Genomic DNA, 6,121 nt, shown 5'->3' on the forward strand with positions numbered 1-6,121 from the left:
GGGATAATAACAAAATTTTTTTTGGAATACACAGAATACACTTTAATTTTTTTACTGATATCGATATACACAAAACAGCTACCGAGTCAAACACGAGCAAATGTTAAAAAACAACACTGTTATCTTTTCCCGAAGCCAGTGAAGTTACTCTGGTCTCGATCCTGGGTCCTTCAACGTAAAAATCAGAGACGATACCAATGCTGCCACCAAGATCTAAAGTATATTCAAAAAAAATCGGGCTTTTATATACCCAACTCGGTTTCACGACGCAACTCAACATAATATATAAATCAGGTTCCCCTTTATTGCAAATCTCAAAGAAAACGAAAGTGCTCATTGTATTAAAAGAAACGTAAGTTTCACATCGGACCCTAAATTATCAAATGGTCAACTTTCCCTCAAAGTTCTTATCAAACAAAGGTTACTAACTCTGTTACAGGTATCTTATCTTTATTTTTTTCTTTTGTTGCTTTTTAGTTATTCGTCTCTTTTTATTTTTCTTATTCATTAGCTTAATATAAATGTTACAATGTTATAGTCTTTATTTCTGACATTACATATTGTTTAGTCAACGGAGCATATTTTCTAATGTTAGAAAGTGTTTTTGTTGTAATAGTAATGAAATAAGAAAAATCACCTTATCTGGGGTTCTGCTTTCATATGTATCATTGTTAGAATTGCGTGCGTGCGTGTTTTTCAGATATCTAAATATTCGTTAACTCTTAAGAAGTGTTATTCTTGCCAAAGCATTTTTTGAAAACAAATATAGAAAAAAATAAATAATACCAAAGATAAGAAAATAAAAAAAATAAAAAAACGAATTAGGAAGGAAATGTAAAAGCAAGTATTCTAGTTAAGCATTCTACTTTTATATCTTTATTTTTAGTTTTACCTTTTCTCCTTTGTGCTCCAATTCAAATACCCTCGTTGTTTGTCCACTTCATTTACACTCGTCTATGTATGTGTTCCTTCTCCCCCTTACCTTTTATTCTCCTTCTTCTGTCTCTTCTTCTCTTTTTTAATACGTCTTTATCTCGCAGTTTTTCCTTTTTTCACAACATTTTCCAGTGATTTCTCACCTTTTCATTAATCTTTTCTTCCTCTCTCTTCTTAATATCTTTTACTTATAAAATATATGCACCAATACATTTTATGGTTCCAGTTCGTCGTATTTTGAAACTGAAATGTGCTTTAAGAGTTAAGAGTATATTTTGTTTCTGAAAATGCAAACTAAATGAGTGATTTTTACGTGCGATTATTCACTTAAAATTGAATCGTGAAGATATCCCTTTTTCTTTCGTAATTTATGTTCATGCTTTTGATATTCGTCTTGTCTACATTTTTATTTATTTATAAATATACGCATATCTTGTGAAAAAGAAGTAAATGTTATATATATTATATTTTATATATAATATATATATATATTATATATATATATATATATATATATGCTTTCCCTTTTTGTCTGAATGAAAAGAGTATGACAAAGTCGTACATAACAGTGCTCTCTCCTTTTCACGTAAGAAAAAAAATGCTAATCATTGAAAAAAAATATACGTCTACGGCTGATCTATGTTAATTAATATGCAGACAAGTGCAATTTTAACAACTGGCCCGTGATTGTCAAAGCTAATGAAAATGAAACAATTTAGTTTTGCAAACATTATATACATTTTCAATTAATTATATAAATGTAAAAGAATGAATAGAGAGAAATGAGAGCTGAGGAGACGTGTAGTTACTCCATTATCTACGCCGTGTATTGAGATTTCTACGAATCTAAAAATGAGCTTTTTGTTACTTATAAAATTTCCTTGGTAATTCATATGAACTTTTTAAATTTTAAATGTTATTAAAAAAATAACATTAACAATATAAACAATATTAACAAAACTAACAACATTCCCCCAGTTATTTTTCACTTTTTCATCAATACTTTTCCTCCCTCTCTTCTTTTAGTTTTTAGAATATAAAACATTAATACAATTATGGTCCCGACTCACAATTTTTTTTTTTTTTATTGTAAAATTTCCGGACAAATCAATCGAAGATAAATCACCTAAATTTCTTGGAATACACTGATTTCAACAACTTTCACTTTAATTTTAAAATATAATTTCTAAATTTTCTAAATATGTGCAGCAATACAGCTACCGAGTGGGCCAACCAGAGTTAGCGTAGCGGTTGTACTTAACCGAGGGGGCCTGTTGCTCCCTTTCTGCATCCTAAAGAAGAAGGATTCAATTTTGGCCCGGGCAGTTCCTCTGTCAGCGTGATTTTTTAAAGTTTTATATTATTATTATTATTATTATTATTATTATTATTATTATTATTATTATTATTATATCATCATTATTATTATTTTTTATCATTTTATTATCAATTATTATTATTGTTGTTGTTATCATAACTATCTGTTTAGAATTATGCAGGAGTAAGTTTTCTTAATTTAGATACGGCGCTCCTGGGCAGCCAGGCCAGCTGTTGGCCTCACCTGTCCTTTGTCTAATGATATACAAATATTTTTTATCATTATAAACCCCGCCAACTCGATGGGCCAGCGCGGTGGGGTAAGGCCCAAAATCCCCAAAACATGAAACCAAGCAGAATGGAGACAGTTGGAAGGCCTACGTCCAACAACGGACCCTCAGTGGCTGACAAAACAAAGTTTCTTTTAACTTTTCTTTCTTTTTAGGGATTCAGATTTTAATAGAGACTTTGAGATTTGTTATTTCTAGTTGTGCTTTAATATGTAGTAATGGATATTTCTGGTGTTCATATTCTCCTCTGTATCCGTCGTAAAATCGCTCTCTAAAAACGGTCTATTTTGATTTCGTTGTGACCATTTAGAATTAATAACTTTACAAAGCGAGAGATCCTTTATAACATCATAATTTTTTTATTATTATCAATTTATTTTTATAGTTATTATCGAATTATACTCTTTTACATTTTTTCCCCCTAGACGGAAAATCAACGCTAGGGAAAACTCATTGGGTTGCAGGAGAGTTGCGATGCAGACGTGGCCTTTGAGTATTCGCCTTTGGTATAGAATGAACTTCATTCAGTGATACACAAACACACATACATACATACATACACACATACACCACACCACACACACACCACACACACATATATATATATATATATATAAAATATATATTTATATATATATATATATATATATATACATATATATACATATATATACATATACATATATATACATATATATACATATATATACATATACAAAATATATAATACATATACATATATATATATACATAATATATAAAATTTACATATCACCCTAATTGCAGGCGCAAGGTTTTACGGGTTTTTTTGTGAAAAATTAGTATGTTTCATCAGCCTTATAGAGATGTATAAATTTTATCAGTGATGACTAGCATTTTACGTGAAGAGGAGACTCCTGTTATGTACGGACTTTGTCATACTTTTTTCATTCAGACAAAAAAGAAAGCAATTTCATATATTAAGAAAAAAAAATCTCTTTTACACAAATATGCGTATATTTATAAATAAATAAAAATGTGCAAGACAAATATCAAAAGCATGAACATAAATTACGAAAGGAAAAGGGATATCTTCACGATTCAATTTTAAGTGAATAATCGCACGTAAAATCACTCATTCAGTTGCATTTTTAGATCAAAATATACTCTTAACTCTTAAAGCACATTTCAGTTTCAAAATACGACGAACTGGAACCATAACGTATTGGTGCATATATTCTATAAGTAAAGATATTAAGAAGAGAGAGGAAGAAAAGATTAATGAAAAGGTGAGAAATCAAATGGAAAATGTTGTGAAAGAAGGAAATCTGCGAGATAAAGACCTTTTAAAGAGAGAAGAAGAGACAGAAGAAGGAGAATAGAGGTAAGGGGGGAGAAGGAACACATCATAGACGAGTGTAAATGAAGTGGACAAACAACGGAGATATTTGAATTGGAGCACAAAAGGAAAAAGGTAAAACTAAAAATAAAGATAAAAAAGTAGAATGCTTAACTAGAATACTTGCTTTTACATTTTCTTTCCTAATTCGTAGTTTTATTTTATTTTTTTTTTTTTTATCTTATCTTTTGGGATATATTTATTGTTTTCTATATTTGTTTTTTAAATATGCTTTGGCAAGAATAACACTTCTTTAAAAGTTAATCGAATATTTAGATATCTGAAAACGCACGCACGCAATTCTAACAATGATGCATATGAAAGCAGAACCCCAGTAAGGTGATTTTTTCTTTTTTCATTGCTATTACAACAAAAACACTTTCTAACTATTAGAAATATGCTCCGTTGACTAAACAATATGTAAAGTCAGAAATAAAGAAATATATAACATTGTTAATATGTTTAAAATTAAGCTAATAGAATAAGAAAAATAAAAAGAGACGAATAACTAAAAAGCACAAAAGAAAAAAAAAAAATATAAGATTACATGTATCAGAGTTAGTAACCTTTGTTTGATAAGAACTTTTAGGAAAGTTGCCATTTGATAATTAGGATCCGATGTGAAATAACGTTTTCTTTTAATAAATGACACTCGTTCTCTTTGAAAAATTTCAATAAAGGAGAACCTGATTTATATATTATGTTGAGTTGCGTCGTGAAACCGAGTTTGGGTATATAAAAGCCCCGATTTTTAGAATATACTTTAGATCTTGGTGGCAGCATTGGTATCGTCCCCTGACTTGTACGGTTTGAAGGACCCAGGATCCAGACCAGAGTAACTTCACTGGGTTCGGGAAAAGTTAACAGGTGTTTTTAACATTTTCTTGTGTTTTGACTCGGTAGTTGTTTTGCTGTATATCGTATCAGTAAAAAATTTTAAAATGTATTTCTTGTATTCCAAGAATTTATGTTATTTATACCCTTACCCTTTTTTCATCTTCGAACAAATAAAACAGTAATCCCGTTGCAATTATCTGCACATTTTATATAATAAAAATATGCGGAGTCGTCCCGTATAGGAAGGTAAATTCTGAAAATCGTTTCTTTATTAAATTCATCTTTTTAGTTTAATTTTTTTGTTATAATGATCATACGCACAGTCCTTATTTGAAATGACAACTAGTTTTTATTTCTTTCTAGAGCTTTCTGAACAGAAGACTATATCGTATGGATCAGTAAATTTAAAAACACCGATTTTTCTTAACAGAATCAGATTTTTTTTTTTTGTATGCTGCAATACCTAAATTTTAATTAATATGGGTTCAGTATCTATGTTGCTTGTTTATATATTGCTATAAATGCCGCCGTTCCGTCTGCAAATTCTGATATTATCGTCGCGAAATCTTCAATTGGATAACGAACGTCTTAACCACTAAACGACCTAGTTGGAGAACAAGCGGTCTTGACTTCTTCCGCGACCCTTTCTCAAGATGTTGCCCTGCAGAACCGCCAAGTATAAAAGTGGGCAAGAAAGCCGGCAAAAAGAGAGTTTTTCACCATCGAACTGTGGGATATCGTATGGATCAGGAATTAAATGACACCGATTTTTTCTTAACAGAATCAATTTTTTTTTTTTTTTTTTTTTTTCCTGTATGCTGCAATACCTAAATTTTAAATTTTATGGGTGCAGTATCTATATTTGCTTGTTTAATATTAAAAAGAGGCTATGTGCTAATTTTTTATGTGATGAATGTTCTGCAAGTAACGTTTTGCAGAAAAGCATAGAATAAAAGAAGGGAGAAAAGGTGCGGAGCTGCTAATGTGATGTAAAGCAGGTTCAGTTGTATCATTAATCGAAGTAAAGGTTTGGCTGTGACTGCACTGATTTCCACGTTCCTATATTATATATATATTTTATATATAAAATATAAAATATATATATATAATATATATATATATATGTGTGGTGTGTGTGTGTGTTGTGTGTGTGTGTGTGTGTGTGTGTGTGTGTGTTGTGTGTCGTGTGTGTACACATAAATTTATAACATAATTAATTTATTATATAATATATATATATATATATATATATATATATTAATATATAAACGTGTGTGCCTACACATAAAATATATATATTAAAATAATATATATATATATATATATTATTATATAATTGCAAGTGTACAAATGGAAAATTTTA

At 29.6% G+C, this 6,121-nt stretch overlaps 1 protein-coding gene across 1 annotated transcript in view; it reads right to left on the reverse strand.

The window, feature by feature from the left end:
- LOC119575444 (guanine deaminase-like) overlaps positions 1-6,121 on the reverse strand; it is a 50,470-nt gene that overhangs the window by 11,605 nt on the left and 32,744 nt on the right. The window lies entirely within an intron of this gene.

Source organism: Penaeus monodon, chromosome 7 (assembly GCF_015228065.2).
Source record: "Penaeus monodon isolate SGIC_2016 chromosome 7, NSTDA_Pmon_1, whole genome shotgun sequence".
In the NCBI taxonomy this organism is placed as follows: domain Eukaryota; kingdom Metazoa; phylum Arthropoda; class Malacostraca; order Decapoda; family Penaeidae; genus Penaeus; species Penaeus monodon.